A 22,976-nucleotide genomic window follows, 5' to 3' on the forward strand; every position below is an offset into this window, starting at 1 on the left:
TTGGGACTTTTCCACAATTTTCAATAAGAATATTTGCAGCGTTAAATAACCGTTTCATGCGTTTTCTGTTATAGAACAAGAAACATTCACGAAACAGTTGAAGAAACAAAACCAACGTCACTACCATGTTCATGATAGCTTCTTGGAAAACGGTAACCTGGTACATTAAATCCATAATAGTGAAAGGAATTTGTAATAACGGTATAGCTGCTGTAATCATAAAATAGAAAACACGGATAATATAAAACCACCATTTTGGGTTCTTAACGGGCCATTCTGGGAACGATGTGCCACAAACTGTAAATACTTTTAAGTTATAAGAAAAGAGTTTCTCCAGTTTGTTCTTATTTTGCTCCATGGAGGCAGTTTGTTAAGTAAAAAACGTCAACCTGAAAAGAATTCTGAAGTACATATGATTGAATTCTGATTCCAGAAAGTGTTAACATATAAATAGTACATAACAATCGTTCATATGATCATATGATATAGTAATGAAAGCAAGGAATGGGTGTGTTATCTAACCTAGATTTCTTAGTAACTCATATATTGCATGGAGAAAAATAGTAACATATTATAGAGCCTTAATGAAAACGTAAGTTGAGATATTATATTGTATCATCTAATTGTCTCCTATTAAGAAGCATAATAGCAGTTGACGTGAAGAAAAATTACAAGGATGTATTACGGTTGATTGAAGTGAATCACTTCTCTCGTTCTTCAGCATTATTTATTCAAAAGGAAATGGAATTGTGGTATAGCAGATAGTTAGCAATTAAACCAAAATTAATAAATGAGGTACAATTAATTACCTCACACTGCAATATATATATATATATATATATATATATATATATATATATATATATATATATATATATAATTACGATACATAAAGGATAATTGCGTCCTATGCATAATTATATAGACATTTAATTGTCGTATTGAGCTTCCCAGATCATAAATTCCTGTCTAATCTTGATTATCACCTACAAAATACGACAATACTTCAGACGAATTGCATTTTGAAACTCAAGAAAACACGATAAACATCCTAATTCTCGTCTCGTTTTATGACACGTGGACCTGCAGCTTAACGTGAGGTCTGAAGCACGTTGTCTGTAGCCAGGAATCGAACCTGTTTTTCCTACCAAAATCACATGCTCTACAATCGCCTAGCAACGAGGGAGCTCGATAGAAAATTCGGGGCAATAGTAGAAATTTATCTACATTTTTGTTTGTTTACCCAAGTCTTACAACGCAAAACATTGTTCATGATTCACAGTACTGAACTATAAATTCATAATGTGATTGTACGAACATAGTGAAGGGCTTCTATCAATTTTTAAAGATACGCAACCTAGTACACGTTACACTATACTAATAAATACTGATTGCATTTGTTATATCACACTTTTTGTGGACCCGTCGTCACTCGGAAAGATGCTCATAGGTTCTAGACGTATTGTGAAAGATCATTAGTGTATTTATTTTGAACGCAAAACAAGACTAGATTTCCCAAAAGCCGGGACAACGAAGAAAAATATATCAAGACGAGACAAGAATAAGATAAAATGTCACCAGCGAGACGAGAAACTCTTACTCTTGGTCTCGTCTCGGAACAAAACTGCTACGAAATAACTGAAAATTAATCTCTAAGAGTAACACGTATGTGAAGCGTGCTTATGAACAACATAACAAACGTGGCCGCAGTGGCTCATAGGTTCAGCGTTTACCTAGTGCTTAGTTCGCTGGTTCAATCTCGGGTTGCACAAAATGGACTTTGTTGAGGACAAACACCGTGCGCGTGTGTTTTCTCGGGGTTCTTCCGTTTCTTCCTACTTTATTTATTCCACCATTGCATTTTTTGCTCATCACCGTCTTCTTTAGCCTAAGCGCCATAAGTGTGGGATGTAAAACTGAAACATTTCATTTAATTTTCAACATTACAAACACAAAGGGCAAATTGTGTTCGAAGGGCAAATTAAACGACTTATGCATATTTTGCAGCAACCGAAGACGATCTATGGCTGTGTCGCGTTGTTACAGTAAGCTGTGTATATACAAACACAATTATTACATAAACGAAGGTAATTCAAGTTTTTCATCAATACCTCGATCTTGCACTGACAACCTCAGCGTTTTCCAATTTAATGCTTGGCCGTTGTGTAGCTGAAGGCTTAATACGTGTATACGCAGAGATGATAAGTTTCTTTGCGTCAGAATCCCTTTCCTATTAATTTCGGAATATAATAGACTATAATGACATAATCTTCCTCGCCTATTTAGAGGATAGTTCTCATGGTTTATATGCACCATATTTCAGGTTCGAGACTCGATGTGATTGTATCGAACGTATAGCAATAGTTCATACTCCAAATTCAACTATATCACTTGTACTATATATTCTTGATGCTAATCATGGCTGACATACCACTTAATAAATAAATCAATAAATGGATTTAGTACAGTTTCCAGAACGTTAGTTAGGCCTATATCGATCAAAATGGACAAACATTAGTGAAACAGTTATAGTTACATAAGAACGCTATTCTGTCTCATTATGTTCTTATTTTGTTAATTGAATTCCCGGATATCATATTCCACACTCATTGCCACTGGGTATTAATGAGCCAATAATTAATAAATTACATGTACGTATGTACAATTCCCAATTTAAAATGTACTTTCCTTTAGATTTCTAATAATCGTTTATAATTATTCCAATATAGGCCTATAGCTTCCCCACTATTCGCCTATATTCACTTAATGGTTTATCATAATAATGCACCATCTTATTCTAACAACAGAATCATTGTTCATTTTCAATTTCATCATCATCATTAGCATCATAGTCGTTTCTACTACATTTATGTATTGATCGTAACTATATACAGACTAAAAATTGAATTATAACCCTAATACATCTTAACCACCTACATAATCACGTCATGATAATCTTAAGTGCTAACAAAATTATGACACACACATAAACCTAATTATTGTAATTTCTCATAATATTCTTTTTCTTTACTGATGCATCATAGTTTCCTTTCAGAAGTTAATATGAGGCAGAAGATGCTTGCCCAACTAAGCTAACACATATTAACTTATATTCATTTTCGCACTAAATAATCTGCTGTAATATAATAAACACTTTTTTCGCTCTAAAATAGAATGATACCTCATTTGGACCTGTAATGTGATCAATGTTGTGAATATGCACATGATGAACCTTGTTTCTAGTAGGACTGTGTTTGTTCGACTTTCGTTGCATAATGCATAGGTTCCAAATTTTGATTCCAATACAGTGAACTATTAAGAATGTTTTACGTAAGTACGGTACTTAAGATATTTAATTTTGGTCAAATGGCTGAACGGGGTCGTAACTAAAAGCTTCCTGAACTTGAAATTAGTAGTTAACAATTAACAATTGGCTGTTATTGGCTAGCAGCATGCCACTAAACAAGAATATTTATTTTTTAATATTAACTTCTTTGATATTTCATCCCTTCCGATAACAACAGTTCGTCAATGTCGGACTTTCTTACGACCTTTTATGATATAAGAAATCTCTATTTTTAAAACGAGGTTAAAAATTAATATTTTGAAACATTATTGTGAGTTTCATTTACATACAATATTTTCCTTTCTTTTCTTTCAGGTGCCAAATATAAAACATTTTCAACAACTCGGAGCTATCTGTCTGACGTATGCATTTGGGATTTATCTGCTAGGTTAACAATAGTGATGTATTTGTGAAAACTTTTATGCCTTTATATTACAATTATTCCCCGCCTCACAATTATACTCTATATGAGCTTGTAATGTACTTGTAATTTTCCATTTAGTGCTATCAAGTTATTAAAAATATGTTGCAATGTAGTTTAAGTGCTATACTTGAAGTTGTTGCAAAGGCCATACTTATGTGAAACAGTTCATGTGTTTGTGAGATGATATCAAGGTTGACATAACAGATACTTGAAGTCTTGAAAGCGTTACTGATATAATAACATGGATCTTATACTATGAAACATTGTTCTAAAAAGTTTGCACTGTGGTAGTTGTCATCCATACGATGTGGTAGTGATGGTCAATATGAATCCCAACCACATAATGAAACTTTTATCTCTGTACTTCAATATCGAACTATTGTGCAACTTTAAAGAAACTGAAGTCAACGACGTCGAGCGACACGTCACAGATATTATACGAGACATTGGAGAATTAACTGAAGATTTGTCGTTTCAATATACCGACGACACAACTTTAGTTTCCTCGGAAGGCAGTTTCCTGGAACCAAGGGAAAGTGAGGACTCTAGTGATGAAAATGAATATAAAGCCAGTGTTGAATGTTGTGGAAGTGAAGAAGGCAACCTTATAAAGGAAGATTATAAAAGGAAGGTGGTTGACTACTAGAAGAGTGGCAAAAGAGACCTCTTTCTGTTAAATCTGTTCAAGCCAAATTCCGTAGATTACGTCACGGAACCAATTACATCACTGGCAGAAACAGGTAGACGCAGGCGGCACTAGACGAGAAAAGCTGATGCAAATATCGATGCAAATATCGACGTTCAAGTAGGCACATAAAGATAATAACTAAATTCTGCTAATAAAATATCAAATTTCAAAATTTTCGGTTTTACATGTCATAGTACATAAAGAACAATTTGTAAAAAGAATCATAATCATATGTCAATGAGAACATAATTCATGCATGAAAGGGATTTATATTTTTCTGTAAATACAATCTCTATTAAGACGTTTTCTTTACTTTCAACTTCCCGGTCTTTACTTCAAGTGTTCACAATATGATTGATATTTGAAGAGTTACTTTCCTTTGCAAACAGCTGGGGGACACAAACTATCAAGTATTTCCTACTGGCAACCATCTATGCATTAGCACACTTTCACTAGTCTAATACTAGCCGTCGTATTTTATAATAACATTTCGAGAGTGGATTACTTCACCACAATGTTTTTTTTTTTTCACAAGGATTTTTTGTGCTTAGTGTTGATGTGCCAAATTTGAAGCAAATCGGATAGGGACACTTGCGAGACATCTATTGTCTTATTTTACATATACAATATTTATGCACAATTTCATTCGGTTCGTTCCACTCCTTGTTGCGCTTCTGCGGTAATATTTACTTTTTCGAAGGGGGCCTTGGTCTCTACACAGGTTTCCACCACAAATTAAAAAAAAACACGTGTTCACTTATTTTTGTGTATTGTCCCTACCAAACTTTCGTTGCAATTCTTCATGTACTTTACACACATCTCACATACTATTATTAGGGATTTTGATATTTCGTGATCAAAGATTTGCAGGGGTTTGTACCCCACTCAACTGTTTTTTTCTTTTTTTTTAGAAAAATACGAATCACGTATTCCTCATTTTACGTCTACAACATATGTTCACAATTTCGTTCAATTCGGTCCACTTGTTATTGCCTTTCGAACTTCAAATTGAAAAGTTTTGGAAGGTTGCATTTACCGTTGAAACTATTTTTCCGCATATAATAAAAAAAAACGTATTCGTTTATTTTTTGCGTATTGTCCCTACAGAAAGTTTCTTTTTGTAATTCTTCTTGTTCTTTACACACATCTGACATACTGTTATTAGCACTTTTGATATTTCGTGATCAGTAGCGTAAATAGATTTTTGTAGGGGGAGTGCTATGAAGGATTCCATGGAGGGCTCCGTCTCCAATAAATGAAAAATTTTATTAGCACACACACACACACACACACACACATATATATATATATATATATATATATATATATATATATATATATATATATATATATATATATATATATATATATATATATATTCACTATGTGTTCAAAAGTATCCGGACACCCATAAAAACTTACGTTTTTTCATACTAGGTGCATTGTGCTGCCACCTAGTGCCAGATACTCATTATCAGCGACCTCAATTGTCATTAGACGCCGTGAGAAAGCAGAATTGGGCGCTCCGCGGAACTCACGGACTTCGAACATGGTCAGGTGATTAGGTGTCACTTGTGTCAAATGTCTGTTCGCGAGATTTCCACACTCCTAAACATCAATAGGTGCACTGTGTGTGATGTGATAATGAAATGGAAACGTGAATTGACACGCACAGCACAAAAGAGTACAGGCCGACCTTGTCTGTTGACTGCCAGAGAGCGCCCACAGTTGAAGAGGCTCGTAAAGTGTAATAGGCCGACATCTATCCAGACCATCACATAGGAATTCCAAACTGCATCATGATCCACTCCAACTACTATCACAGTTAGGAATGAGGTGAGAAAACTTTGATGTTCGAGCGGCTGCTCCTAAGCCACACATCACGCAGGTAAATGCCAAACGACTCCTCGCTTGGTGGAAGGAGCGTAAACATTGGACGATTCAACAGTGGAAAAACGTTGTGTGGAGTGACGAATCACGTATGCAATGTGAGTATCCGATAGTAGGGTGTGGGTATGGCGAATGCCCGGTGAACATAATCTGTCAGCGTGTGTAGTGCCAACAGTAAAATTCGGAGATGGAGGTGTTATGATGTGGTCGTGTTTTTCTTGGAGGGGGCTTGCACCCCTTATTGTTTTGCGTGGCACTCTCACAGTGGATGCCTACTTTCATGTTTAAAGCACCTTCTTGCTTCCCACTGTTCAAGCGCAATTCGGGGACAGCTATTGCATCTTTCAACACAATCGAGCACCTGTTCATACTGCACGGCCTGTGGCGGAGTGGTTACCATAACATCCTTGTAATGGACTGGCCTGCACTGAGTCCTGACTTGAATCGTGTAGAACACCTTTGGAATGTTTTGGAACACAGACTTCGTGCCAGGCCTCACCGACCTACATCCATACCTCTCGTGAGTTCAGCACTCCTTGAAGAATGAGCTGTCATTCTTCAAGCAACTATCCAGCACCTGACTAAAAGTATACCTGCGGGAGTGGAAGCTGTCATCCAGGTTAAGGGTTAGCAACATCATATTGAAATGCAGCAGTACCGATGTAGGGCGCCAAGAACTTGTAAGTCATGTTTTGCCAGGTGTCCGGATACTTTTGATCACATAGTATATATATATATATATATATATATATATATATATATATATATATATATATTTAAATCCCTCTACCAATATGGGGACCGTCATAAAACGTATCCTTTTTGCAACCGGGTGAACGGCTGGAGTATAGAAATTTCTTTTTGGATATATCGTCTCTAGACACTGAGGATGACACCGTAGTCAACTTTTTTTCTTCAAAATTGATGTATTTCTGCCTATTCCCAAACTGGCGTTCTTCTGGAGACAATTCACTCAAGTACCTCTTCAGAGTCCAGTATAGATGCTTTTTTGCGTACAGTTTCAGGCAATTTCTGCGCCCATTCAAGCAGAAGTACCAACGTTTGCTTGGGCGTCCAATTAGCCTTACAATGAAGCGGACTTCCGGCGAAGCTGTGTATAGATGTTTTACGCACCTCTAGTTATGGTAACAGATATGTATGTATTTATCTGATGGAGCGACGAGCTCTTTATTCTGTTCCTTCAACTTTTTACTATATACAAGGAGTATCAGACCACCCGTCCCAGGCACTTTTCTCGCCTCGTAGTGCACGTAGACACTTGAAACAAAAAATGAACTACCAAATCGTATGTGAAGAATCAAATAGTGGTGCCTCCGTATCCAGCGGCGTAGTGGGAATACTTCCACGGGGGATCAACTTCAAAAAAAATATATGGAAAGTGGTATGAGTTTCGATTTCTTTGGAAGTATTATTGAAAAACAAGCAATTTTGCAGGAAACACTTTTCTTTAAATTCTACGGTTTGTCATCTATGTGTGTTATTTGTTGTTGAATTGCTATCAGACCACCCGTTCCACGCATTTTTCTCAGTTCGTACTTCGTAGTGAACGTAGACACTTCATACAAACAACCAAAAAAAGAAAAAGAAAAAGAAAAAGAAAATGAATTACCAAATCGTATGTGAAGAATCAAACTGTGATTCTTTCATATTCACGATTCCCGGCGGGAGCTCATGTGGTTCGGATTCCAAGTTAATCAGTAGGTCCACGTCTCATATAGCCTCGCTGCTGAACGGGACGTTAAACTCAAAATCAACTCAACTCTTTCATATTCAGTGGCGTAGCGAGAATACTTCCGCGGGGGATCAACTCCAAAATTTTAAATGGAGAGTGGTACCAATTTCGATTTATTTGGAAGTATTATTGAAAAGGAAACAACTTTTACAGGAACATTTTCGTTAAACTCTACGGTTTGGCATCTACTGTATGTATTATTTGCTGTTGAATTGCAACTAAGAACAACAGTTTTAGTTGGTAATGACTCCAAAAGAACATCAGATAGCACATGTTCTATTAAATAGTTGTTGAAAACCCTTTACAGAATTCAGTATCAAACGTTAGGGCATATCTCGTCTACTTATCAACAAACGAAAACAATATTACAGGACAGTACTAGTTTAAATTTCGGAATCTGAACCAATTTAAAACAGAAAAACAGAGAAAAACACTCTGGTTTTAAACTGCGTATGAAACAAATTTGGATGTAAAGTCCAACACCCCCCCTCCCAAAAGAATCAAACTTACGAAATCACTGCCACTCTCTTAGTCTTCTTAACGTATGTAAACATTTTAATAAATCACTTTTTGGAACTCATTGCACAAACAATTGTTCAAGAATAGTATATATAAACAAACTGAAGATAATAAATAAAATAAATAACATGAACTGCAAGTTCTGAACATTCTCACCAAAATATCGTACCCCCCCCCCAAGAAAAAAAATAAAACTCACAATAAATGTTCAAAGGATCGTCCAGCACGTGCGATGCACATTCGAATGCGCACCGGGACATTGTAGATTGCTATTAACACTTCATTTCCTCTTAGTCCATGGCAGACATTATAGATCTTGTTCATTATGTCTTCCCTTGTAGTAGGACGCTCTTGCTAAACCAGCTCCTTGACTCGTCCCCAAAAGAAAAATCGAGAGGAGTCAGGTCCGGAGAACGAGCTGACGAGGAAACGGCCTCCTCTTCCGATCCAAATGTTTGGAAATAAATGAGCAACAATTTGTCCGGCAACTCTTGCAAAATGAGCAGAGTAACCGTCTTGTAATCACATTGTTTTACGAGTTGCTAACGAGACCTCTTCCAAGAGCTCACAAAGAACATCTGACAAAAAATTAGCGTATCCTACTTCTGTTAAAGTACCTTCGAAGAAGTAAGGTCCAATTTGGCCTCTCACTATACCACAGCAGACATTTAGACTCCAGATATGTTGATTTTCAACTTCACGTACCCAGTGAGCATTCTCGCTGGACTAGTAGTGAGCGTTGTGTACGTTGACCTACATTAATCTTGAAGGTCGCCTACACAGAATGTTCTAGTGAAACATGGGTTCCTGGCGCTCACCCATTGAAAAAACTCCAGACGGTTATGGAAATCTTGTTCTCGGAGTTTTTGGTGCAGACGAATATGATAAGGATTTAACGCGTTATTGTGCAGAATCCTCCAAATCATTAAGTGGCTCATAGCAGCATCCCTAGCTAATCGTCCTGTTGAGATTTGAGGAATCATAAGGACTGCATCAAGGATGTCGGGAGACCGTTTATCCTGCACATGACGCCTGATCTGCAGACGCTGGTTGTGGTGAGGATGGACGTGCCCAATCCTTTGCACACAAAGTGCCGATCAGATACTCGTGGACGTTTGCGGACAGAGTGTCAGTGTCTGTGAATATCTGAGGGTTCAGTGAATATATTCTAGTGAATTCAAATTGGTTGAGAGCTACGTCCATGTGACATACCTTTTGGTATGCCTCTGAAACAAGATGCGCTACATCGTATTCGGATGTCTACTCCAGCATTTTTGCGCATCCACAGTGAACAAGCATTATTGTATGCGTCTTGAAATGGTTTCATAAAACATCTATCAGTGAGTTGAGTCTTGTGAGTGATATGTGGAGAAGTACTGAGCAGTGAATCCTGTGATTCCTCGCACACTTAATCACTTTCAGTTCTTTATGGCTGCCATGTCCATCAACAATTAGCAGAACTGGGATGTGAGGGGAAGGATGACAGAATTTCACAAAGTGTTGCAACAAAGTTAAAAAAAGTATCACTCGTTATCCAATCAGTACTTTGTGCTACAGCAATACTCTCAGGTGGAGCATCAACAAACAGTCCCTCACTCATTCTCTGGCGCGGAAATATGACTATGAAGAGGGGTAGTACAAACTGACCAGTAGCACTCACTCAGAATATCAATGTTATATTCCGACCTCTTTCGCCCGACGTAGGATTGCCAGATTTTGTAAGCGAAAAACCGGGACACCAATCTCACGCTATATAGCCATTAAGACCACAGTTCATACTCATTTGTCAAGAATCGATTATACCTGTTTTTTCCAGATTAGTAGCTACTTACAATTTTCAGGTGAGACATACTAGTTCTTGCGGGCTGATTTTTTTTCGATCTGAAGAGCGAAAACAGGCGTCCTGAAAGCCTTTCTCGGGGCACTTAATTCTTTCATTGAAAATCGACACGTCTGGCAACCCTAGCCCGAGTCAACTTGCCCAGAACTCGTTTCCGTTTTTCACATATCACTTTGGGATTAACATGAACACACGATACACCAATCTCATGAGCGTTCAGTATTCGTGCTGGTGGAAAAGAACATTTGTTCATCAGTGTGCACTAATTTGTATAGAACTTTGCAATTTGTTCCTTATTGAAAGTTGTTGTTCACGATATAATTACCGACCGCGGTGGCTCAGTGGTAGAGCGTTCACCTCTGCTGCATAGAGTTCTTGGTTCGATCACAGTTCCGCCAAGTGACCTTTGTGGTGGACAAATAACGTGTGTGTGTGTTTCCTCCAGGTTCTTCCGTTTTCTCCCACTTTCTTGATTCCACCATTTCATTCATTTCTCATCATTGCCGTCTCCATTAGCCTAGACGGCATAAGCGTGGGAAATAAAACTCAAAGATTTCAATATACTTGTAGGCACAGGTGTTCTAACAAATAAATTGGGAAGTTACTTCTTAAACTCGTATAAAAACCTTTCACAGCACTCTGTTTATCTTTGTTGAACCTGTCATTGATATTTAGTTCTTCAGCTAAGTCAAACTAGCTTCAGGTATTCTTACCGTGATAATGACATTAAACGATCAGCTAACTGTTTCACATGGCATTTCAGCTCTTTTCCATACATATCGGGGAAAGTATTTTCTCAACTCCTAACTTACGCGCAACAGGTAATTTCATTCCTTGCTTTCGCTGTGACAGTCTGTGTTGCAGAGAAGTATTTGGGACACCAAATCTATGTATCAAATGCCATGTGAAGCAGTTAGCTGATCGCTTAATAGCATTGTCATAAGAAGAATACCTGAAGCTTGTGAGCGGAGGATTGTGAATTTGCATAATCTGAATAAATTACTAAAATCATTAATATGCAAAAATGCAAATGTGGGAGGAATCTTAATATTTAAACTGATATTGACTTTAAATTACTGTAACCTCCTGCCACAAAGTTAATTTAGTGAATTTAGTCAGTCGGTAGAGTCTTAGAATAAATAAAAGTTAAAATTTTGAAAAAAAAAAAAATAAGATTCCTGTTAGGCATGACACTCTAATTTACAGGTTCACATGGTTTTAACACCCATCCTGTATGCGAAAGATACCCACAATATGTTCATCGCAATTACGATCCACTAATAGACCCAGCTTCTGGCCTGAAAAGCAAACAAGAAAGACAAAAAAAAGGTAACACATTACCTTGCGGCCAACTGCTACAATAAAAGGAGTCAACATTCCAGTGGTAATCCTGATTTAATGCACCACTTCCGTAATTCCAGAGCACACAGAAATTATATTTACAAAGGCACTCGCGCGCGTGGTCTTGCTAAGAGACCTGAGCAAAAAAAAAATATATTTCTTTTAATATTTCTTTCTCACACTATGAGCTCTTAATTAATACTGTTTGTGCACTTTTGTTTACACGCCGCACTCTTCTTTCTTGAAGTGTCTCTAGTTTCACGATTGACTGCGCTTCCGGGTCGAGTTTCTTCCAAAGTTGTGGACCATCCTCTCCCTAGGTTCTGCTAACCGTCAGGTTTCCTCTGCCATGGAATTCCAGTAAACACCAGAGGCGGTTCAACTGTGTAGTCCTTGGTGTGATACAACGATACAATACATTGGTTATTTGACGAAAGTTCTCATGACGTTCTCTTGTACAAAACCCGCCTACTTAATACAAGCAAAAATAGCTCAGTTCTTGTATTGAATGGGTTTTAATTAAACTATACTATACTATAGCATTGGAGATTTCCTATTGAACACGGCAATGTTTTTTCTTCACTAAGAAAGTTACTCGCTTTCAATTTCACTGTTAGTAGCATGAACAAGTGATATAGCGTGTGACGTAAACATGGCAAAAATTTGATACCGGTGCGAAGCACTTTACGAAATATGATGTAAAGCTTTGTCTCTTCTCACTAGTAAATGGTGATATATGTTGCACTTGTTCTCATATCACTTTTGAGAAAACACACTTTTAAATATATATATAATCGGTATCTCCAACTCTCCCATTCCACCACGAGAATGTTAGTCCGGAGAAAAAAACGTGGAAATACTGAAAGTAAACTAACAATGATTGCCCATTCCACGGCACACACGCACAAAATATCAGTGTGTAACTAACGCACTATTCTAGTACACACATCTCTGAATGGTCAGAGTTCCAAAAGGCTGACGGTCAACACTATTACGACTTGCAGTACTTAGATCTGCACTGTCTCGCGATTTAACAATAACTAACTCCCGGGTTGTCCCGAGTACAGTTATATTCCTTTGCAGTTTCATTGTTTCTTTCAACTGCTGGGTTGGGCCGAACCAAAGTAGCCCGCTCCACTGGAATAGGGGTGAGGGTGCATCCCTCACTTGCGAGTTTCCAGTGACCTAAATAACTTAAAAAAACACACTTTTTCACGTTCTTTTCCACTTTGTCGATCGCTTCAATGGCATCGTTGTCTGTCACTATGTTTGCTAACTTGCTTAATAATCAAGCTTCAATTTAGTATCTGTTATGCACACACACTGTGCCGTAATTACGAGAAATATTCACACAAACACCAACATTATTTAAACTCTGTCACTTGACATGTTTACTTAAACACCTTTGTCAGGTGACACCATCTATCGGCGACACCAGGAGCTACTTGAACAAGTGACATTGAATATGATGAATTACAAAAAGCGGATGCATTGAAGGATTTGGCTTCTGAACAAATTAATGGTGTTAATTAAACAAATTAAATGAACTATGCAGAATGCAAACAAATTAAAATGACTTTAGATAAGGCTGAAGTAGCCTGACACATGATAAACAAAATAATATTACTGATTGGAAGGTCGCTTTTCCTTTGCAACAGTATTGCCTTCTCGGTTATATTTAAAAAAAAAAAAACAACGGTATGTGTTCGTCTCCCTGCATACCTTCCACAACCACAAACTAGGCCTAAACTGGTTTTAGTACAAGCCAATTAGACAAAACAAAATATATATATCGAACTACATATGTCTAATACTACGGGAACACCCAGAAAGTTTATTTACATAACATAACACATATTATCATTCAAATCATATCAGCGGTGCAGACGATAACTATATTTTTACAGAGACATCTAGCGGATGTCATGGAACCATTACAAACAACGTTCTAGACGGCTTCCCCTCTAGTTCAAGTGGACTAGTCAATAATTTTAAAATAGTCAACTTTTCTTTCTCTGAGAAAGTTCCGTTGGCAAAACAACGCTTCGCCAGTCGAACACGCTAAAAATGGGCGTGTTTAAAAAAAATAACACCTCTTTGTATTAGGATTTCTCTCGTAGACATGCTAAAAATTTTATGATTTTTCAAGTATTGTATCTGCAGGATTTGTGTCTCGGTAGTGATAGTGTATGCTACTCCCTATAACAACACTAAGAAATTCAACTAGCACTACCTCTAAGCAAAATCTGAATCTCATAGGTTTTCTATCCTTATTCAGATGGTTATATTGATTTCAAAATTCTTCTCAACTTAGGTGTCCAACGCTCCGTTGAGTACACCTGCTTTCTTTGAGTTTTTTTTTCTGTGGGAAGCTTTCTCTGCCTCTATCCATGCACACTAGCATATCACAATACAAAATTCGCTATCTTCTTATACGTTAATATTAATTAATATCAAATTCTCATTGCTTCTCGCTTAAGTCCTGCCCTGTTGTTCATTACTATTTATTTACATAACACAATAAACCATAAATATACATAGAGATATTAATAAAAGTTATCTGCTCCCGCTGGTAATTATTTAAATCTCAAAATTCTTTATATGCAAATTCCTAATTAAATTGAAATAATATTCATAATTTCACGAAAAATTTAAATATGCAAATCATCTTATAACACAGATAATGTGACGTTCACATTTATTCCCCTCTTAAGGAAATGCAACCGTTAATCGCTTAATCGTTGCATTTTCTCAGAAGTTGTACTAATCTACTTTACGTAAATCACATACATATTCCGTATATACTAACTTTATACAAGATTTCCCTAAATACATCAATATATCATAGCAATAATAAAATGGTAAACTAAGCACTAATAACACATAAAAATAATCCCTAACCTATCATAATCACTTTATCATCATAATTCTATACAAAATTCATCTCTTTCGTAATATCCTGATTCAGCTGTTGTATTACACTCCGCGCAACTACTCTCTTGAAGGCCAGACGTAAAGAGGTGCGTCTGGGAGTGTTTCTTTCTTCTTCAGCTCTCCATCCTGTATGACGTGCTGTGTTTATTTCCTGCCTTTCCTACGTCATCAGGTCAGCTGTGTCCTGAGGAGGCGTGGCTTCACGCTGAACGTATTTCTTCAGGTGGAACACGTTTCTCTTCATTAATACTTCCTTAGTCTCAGGATCACCGAGCGTGCAGACATTATTCTGCGCAGTGGAGAGTGTCACATAAGGTCCCGTGTAAAGGAGCATCATCTTCTTGGTAATGCCAGAGAAAGCGTCAGATTTGGGAAAAGCTCTCACCAGTACCAAATCTCCAACCTCGAAACGCGCTGGCTCGCGACGTTTATCGAAGGCCTTCTTTCTTCGCTGTGCTGACTTCTTCAGATTACTTGCTGCTAGCTCAACGTAATATTTCAACGATTTGTGTCTCTCTACTTCTGGGATCTCAAATAATCTCGCCAGTTCTTTCGACGGTGATTCTCCCAGGTGCACTTGAAATGGACTTAGACCAGTCGACAGATGTACGCTTGAGTTGAGACACTTTTCAATTTTCTCAAGATGTTTGGGCCATTCCCTCTGCTTGTCATGGCACAATTTTCGTAACATTCTCACTGTCGATTTTACACCCACCTCAGCCATATTTCCTTGGGGATAGTACGGAGTACTATAGATGGGCTTAAGGTTTAAGTCCGAGAGTTCCTTCTTCCACTTGGCACTTGAAAACTGTGTCCCATTGTCTGTCAAGATGACCTCAGCAGACGGACACAGTTTCAGGAACTCCTTCAGCTTCTTTAACGCTGTGTCTGTGGTGGCCCTTCTGCACGCATAGAGTCCAATCAACTTGGAGAAAGCATCCACGCATACAAGGATGTATGACACGTTGCCTACCCCCACAGGGAGAGGCCCCAACCAATCCAGACAAACCATGTACCCAGGGCGACGCACTAAAACAGGGTTCAGTGGTCCCGAACGATACATGTGAGGGGGGGATGCTTTCTGACACAGACCACAGGAAGCTGAGAATTTCTTTATGGCATTCCTCATCTTCGGCCAAACAAAATATTCAGTTAACATTGGCACAAGCTTGCTAGCAGACAGATGTCCTCTCTCATTGTGGTAATATTCCAACAATGGCTGCACAAGCACTTCCGGTATGCAAATCCGTAGACCGGAACGGTCACGTTTACATAGCCGTCCATTTGAGAGCAAGTACTGGTGGTTCTCGCTGGCTGTTTTCCCTGAGTTTTCCTGGTTCTGCAGCTTTCTCTTGACGTCGCCAAATACAGGGTCAGAAGTTTGCAGCTCTGGCAACACTGCAATAAGTTCCCTTAACTGACTCGGAATGTGGGTCAGTATTGTCATCAGAGATTCATTCAATACCAATTTCTTTGCCTTATCGAATTGAACTCCTGTATTTGGTGGGTACCTGGAATGGTAGTCGCTTAAATTGTCCTTAGACTTTACATACTCAAATTCGAATGTCAACATATTCAAAGTTAGTACCCAACGCATCAGACGCTGTGACGTAAGTCTACATAACAGCAGAAAACGTATCGATTGATGGTCGCTGCGAATTTTGAAGAAATTGCCTACCAAATAGTGTTTAAACTTACACACGCCATCAATTACACCAGCCATCTCTTTCTCTGAAATTCCATAGTTACGTTCTGCTGCATTAAAGATGCGTGACGTCATTCCTATTACACGGACCTCGCCATTGTCGTCCAGTTGATAAAGATGCGACGAACAACTTACATCGGAAGCGTCACATTCCAAAATAAGTTGTTTGTCAGGGAGCGGCTTCTTCAGCACTACTTTCTCTCTGAAGACTTCGCGTATCCTTTGAAACGCTACGTCGTGACAAGGCAACCATTGATATTTCACTCCCTTCTTTAACAACTGAAACAATGGGTATAAAATTTCTGAATACTGTGTACTGAATATTCTATAGAATTGACAGTACCCAATAAAACTTCTCAATTCTTTCACGTTTCTCGGTTTGCGAAATTCCATGACCTTCTCCAGTTTCTCCTGCGACTTCTCAATTCCAGCAGGGGAGAGGTCATAGCCAAGAATGGAAATTCTCCGGCGGGCAAATTGACACTTTTTCAATCTTAAAGTTAGGCCACCTACTTTCAATTTCCCTAACACAATATCAAGATGGCGTAGGTGCTCATCAAAAGAAAATGACGATATGGTTACATCATCAACATAATGGCCACAAAAGTCACGACACTCATCCCCGAGAATGGAGTTGATCGCACGCACACATGAAGCTAAGCTCTGCTTGGTCCCAAAGGGAAGCTTCTTGAATACATACGTAATTCCGTCGTGAAGGAAACCTAAATATTTCTGGCTGTTTTCCTCAACTAGAATTTGCATGAAAGAATCCACTGCATCTAAACTAGAAAACCAACGCCGTTCACATAAATCTTGCAGTGTACATAGTGCAGGGATTGGCTGGTCGAATTCTGCGCGCGTAATAGCACCGAGCTTTCTCGCATCCAAACAAGTTCTCAAGGTCCCATTCTTTTTCGGCACAATCACGAGTGGACTTAGATAAGAAGTGGGATGCTTCTTGATTATACCCCACGCCAACCAACGATTAATGGTGTTAGTTACAGCTGTTCGGTGTCGCAGAGGATAAGGATACATCCTTGTCTTCATGGGTCGATCATCGGTCACCTCAATGGAATGCTGGTAGTCCCTAATGGTACCGGGCTTCTCGTCAAATATGCTTCGATGTTTGTAGAGCACGTCGTACAACTTTTGCTTTTCCTCCCCACTCAAATCAGTATACTTTTCGACATGATCTCTAATTTCTTCTGGGGTAGCCTGGGTTCGAACCTTCGCCCATTCCTGTGGCGAGTAAACGACGTTTGCAAGTTCGGCTGCAGTTGGGAACTTCCCATCGTCCAACTGGCTGCGCAGGGTAGCCAACTCTCCCTGGTGGCCTCCGCCTGCTGACGCTCGCTCGAACTGCTCTGTAGTCAGCGGTCCTCTCCTCGACACGCACATACTACTCAGTGTGGGATTCTCACAATCGACCACATCCTCTTCGAACTCCCAGGATAATTTTCTTATGAAAAGGTCTTCTTCCTCTATTTCGATGTCTCGAAAAGAAACTTCTATATGGTGGGGATGGTTAAGCGAAAGGACGTTTCTCTCATAATCTAGGATCGCTCTATTTTCTACAAAGAACTGTGAACCCAAAATGAGTTCACGGTTCAGCCCTTTCACTACTATTTCTGAAGTATAGTACTCCTTTTCTGCAATCACTAATTCTAACAATACTTGGCCGATGATCGAAGCGACGGCGCGACCGAACGCTGAACTGACTCTAATGTTCGCTGACTTAATGAACGCTGGTGGGGGGTCTCGCTTACGTATTTCTTCCCAACATTGCAGTGAGATAGCCGAGATGCTCGCGCCACTGTCCAATAATGCCAGAATTTTGCTATTAAATACACCTACTTCTACCTCCGGAAGTGTAACCAAATTGTTCTTGGGTAGCTTTTCGGTCGAACTATCTAAAAGGTTCCTAAACATCGCATTCGTCTCGTCAAACAACTCTTTGTTTATTTTAATTTTGTCCCCATTTCTCTGTAAAAGCATAATTTCGGGCTGACGAATGTCGTTATTTCCTTCACGAACGAAATGTGTCGTGCTAACTATACGTCTACAGGTTTCACAATCCCCATTCTCAAGTGTCTCTAAAGTCTTTACAAATGTCTCACTACTTTCTTCTTTTTCTTCTTCTAAAACATTGTTGCATGCAATAACACAATTACGCATATCCTCAGAAATACATTTCGCCGGTTTATCCTGAATATTCAGTACTCCAGTATTCAAGTCACCGCTCTGAGAACATGCGGACAGTTCTCAGTGGCGTTGACTAGTTCCAGGGCTGTTTGCACGTGAATTCCCACGAGACGAGACTTGTCTCGTGGACTGTTCAGTCCTATCGTTATGAACTCGGAGCTCATTAACCTCCGCAGCATAGTCACTATTTCTATTATTATTATTACGAGTTTGTGCACGACCCCTATTCCTTCCACGTCGTTGTCCTCGATTTCCCTGATTTCTCGTTCGAGAATCCCCAGTGTCACGCTCCTGACCACTGGAGTTTCTCGAACGCCAATTGCCATTATTATTTCCATTTCTGTTTACATTGCCTCTTCGTGAACCCCTATTATAATAAGGCCCATTGTCCCTGTGGAACCTCCTGTCTCTGGTGGGGTTACTCGGCCTACTGTTTCGTGGGGGGGGGGGGAGATCGTCCTACATCTTCTTCTTCTTCCTCTACTGACAGTGTGTTTATTCCCCTCCTATTGTTGTTATTACTTGGTGGCTGGTAAGTGGACTGAAGCTCACCAACAATGTTCAACAATTCATCTATAGATCGTGGTTTAGATGACACAATACATCTATAGATGGAGAATGGCAATTGCCGTGGAAGAACTCGCAAAAGTACCTGGGGCGGTAATGGGGGGTCGAGAATACTGTTGGTATGCAGTAATTCCAACAAGTATTCTGTCGGCTTCTTGCTTCCCCGTGTCTCGAAGCGTGACGTCAAAATAGAGGCACGGAGATTAGCAAGTTTCTCCTCGCTAAGATAGGCGTTCTTGAAATGTCTAACGAGGTCTTGGTAATTAGCGCATTTCTTCAAAGTCACCTGCATCCACTGACGTGAGATGGCACGGAAGCAGTGGGAGGAAAAGGCCAACCGTCTCTCTTCTGGTACACCCGTTAAATCGAAATAATTATCTAGTTCTACTAGAAAATTATGGGCCTGTATTTCTGATTCAACTCCTGTAAAAACAGGAAGTGACAGATCTCGATGTAATAGCCCTAAGGCTGACGCTACCTGGCAATTCGCAACACTACTATTGCTACTGCTGACGTTGTTTATGTTTGAAGGGGGAGGGGCAGCCTGCTCGTCTGAGTTCTCACGCCTGGGAAGCTCAGGGAACTGTCCCGCATGGCTCGGTCCAGCGACCGGCGTTTCAAATCTCTCATGCGAGACAGAGGCTGTATTTTAACAACTGGAACTGTTTTCTCGCACCAACTCCTTTAACAGTTCCAGCTGTTCCTCCCATCTCAGTTCTGCTCTACGTAACTTAGATTGTAAGTGGCCCACTGAGCTATCAACTGTAGCTTTTACCCTGTCTATTTCAGTAGAAACGGCGGCTACATTTTCCCCCACTCTCTCCATGTCACCACGTAGATGGTTGACATCACGAGAGACCTGAGCGAGGTCTGAACCAAGGACCTCAGATATCTCGCCTATCCTGTTTTCGGTATGTGCCTCTAGTTCGCTGATTTTATTCTCGGTTGCCTCTACTGATGATTTTAATTCCTGGCAGGATGCTGTTATCTTGGACTCCAGAGCTTCCGCTGAGGAATCGATCCTGGTCTCTAGCTCTGTCACGTTTTGCATCATTTCACGCCGGAAACTGTCAGTGATCTGTTTTTCAACAGCCTCCAACTTCTCTAGCATGGTTCTACTAGCGTTCTCCTGCCTACTTGCTAATTCCGATAACGTTTTTTCATGCCTCTTTTCTTGAGATTCTAATTGGTTCGCTATCTCTAAAAGTGATTTCTCCTGCTTCTTTTCTTGAGTTTCTAGCTTCTTTTCTTGTTTCTCTAGCTTATTCGAAATGTCATTTAATGATTTCTCTTGTTTTTCTGAAATCTCTAATAACGTTCTTTCTTGTTTTTCCGCCATTTCCCTTATCATATTTACTAATGACGCGAGACACGGGTCAGATACCGATGTGACTTGCGCTGAGGTGCTAGGAACCGGTTCCCTAACCTGCTCCGATTCATTAGCCCTCTCATTTCTAACTGTACCTTCTCCAGGCGGAACTACTTCCTGGAGAGAGGTGTTTACATTTCCTACTGAATCGCTTCCGGTGTCCTGAGACTCCGATGGAAATTCCATTACTTGCGCATATTGATCGTCAATAATGTTGTCGCCTACAAAGCCTTCCATCGCTCTAGCTTGACTTCGCGTTACTACCATCAAGTGATTATGAACTCTAAATAAGTAACTAGGTTCTCTAAAATGCCTAAACTTGATTCGCTAAATGTTATTCCCCTCCAAAAGGTTTAAAATTTGGCAATACACTTCAACAAAATAAATGCATATAACACAACAATAATACACACAGAAATAATAAACTTTCTGGATGGCAGCGCGACAACCTGAAAGAAAAACACATCTACTGCTACCCGCGTCTGGCTTGCACTAAATATCGTAAAAACGTTGGGTATCTTTCATTTCTTGTGGCAACATTCTTTACTGAATCGAAAATGAAAAAGAAAACAAGACTTTACTTTACTTCTCTTGCCACAAGATTTACTAACAAAAGCAAATTTTAGCAAAGGACATTTCTAAAACAAAACATACATCCAGGATGGTGTGTGTGTCGTGCCCCACGCGTAAGGCTGCCAAGTTCTTTGTGAGCGGAGGATTGTGAATTTGCATAATCTGAATAAATTACTAAAATCATTAATATGCAAAAATGCAAATGTGGGAGGAATCTTAATATTTAAACTGATATTGACTTTAAATTACTGTAACCTCCTGCCACAAAGTTAATTTAGTGAATTTAGTCAGTCGGTAGAGTCTTAGAATAAATAAAAGTTAAAATTTTGAAAAAAAAAAATAAGATTCCTGTTAGGCATGACACTCTAATTTACAGGTTCACATGGTTTTAACACCCATCCTGTATGCGAAAGATACCCACAATATGTTCATCGCAATTACGATCCACTAATAGACCCAGCTTCTGGCCTGAAAAGCAAACAAGAAAGACAAAAAAAAGGTAACACATTACCTTGCGGCCAACTGCTACAATAAAAGGAGTCAACATTCCAGTGGTAATCCTGATTTAATGCACCACTTCCGTAATTCCAGAGCACACAGAAATTATATTTACAAAGGCACTCGCGCGCGTGGTCTTGCTAAGAGACCTGAGCAAAAAAAAAATATATTTCTTTTAATATTTCTTTCTCACACTATGAGCTCTTAATTAATACTGTTTGTGCACTTTTGTTTACACGCCGCACTCTTCTTTCTTGAAGTGTCTCTAGTTTCACGATTGACTGCGCTTCCGGGTCGAGTTTCTTCCAAAGTTGTGGACCATCCTCTCCCTAGGTTCTGCTAACCGTCAGGTTTCCTCTGCCATGGAATTCCAGTAAACACCAGAGGCGGTTCAACTGTGTAGTCCTTGGTGTGATACAACGATACAATACATTGGTTATTTGACGAAAGTTCTCATGACGTTCTCTTGTACAAAACCCGCCTACTTAATACAAGCAAAAATAGCTCAGTTCTTGTATTGAATGGGTTTTAATTAAACTATACTATACTATAGCATTGGAGATTTCCTATTGAACACGGCAATGTTTTTTCTTCACTAAGAAAGTTACTCGCTTTCAATTTCACTGTTAGTAGCATGAACAAGTGATATAGCGTGTGACGTAAACATGGCAAAAATTTGATACCGGTGCGAAGCACTTTACGAAATATGATGTAAAGCTTTGTCTCTTCTCACTAGTAAATGGTGATATATGTTGCACTTGTTCTCATATCACTTTTGAGAAAACACACTTTTAAATATATATATAATCGGTATCTCCAACTCTCCCATTCCACCACGAGAATGTTAGTCCGGAGAAAAAAACGTGGAAATACTGAAAGTAAACTAACTATGATTGCCCATTCTACGGCACACACGCACAAAATATCAGTGTGTAACTAACGCACTATTCTAGTACACACATCTCTGAATGGTCAGAGTTCCAAAAGGCTGACGGTCAACACTATTACGACTTGCAGTACTTAGATCTGCACTGTCTCGCGATTTAACAATAACTAACTCCCGGGTTGTCCCGAGTACAGTTATATTCCTTTGCAGTTTCATTGTTTCTTTCAACTGCTGGGTTGGGCCGAACCAAAGTAGCCCGCTCCACTGGAATAGGGGTGAGGGTGCATCCCTCACTTGCGAGTTTCCAGTGACCTAAATAACTTAAAAAAACACACTTTTTCACGTTCTTTTCCACTTTGTCGATCGCTTCAATGGCATCGTTGTCTGTCACTATGTTTGCTAACTTGCTTAATAATCAAGCTTCAATTTAGTATCTGTTAT

The sequence above is a fragment of the Thermobia domestica genome, chromosome 8 (genome assembly GCF_964235325.1).
Source record: "Thermobia domestica chromosome 8, izTheDome1.hap1.1, whole genome shotgun sequence".
Lineage (NCBI taxonomy): Eukaryota > Metazoa > Arthropoda > Insecta > Zygentoma > Lepismatidae > Thermobia > Thermobia domestica.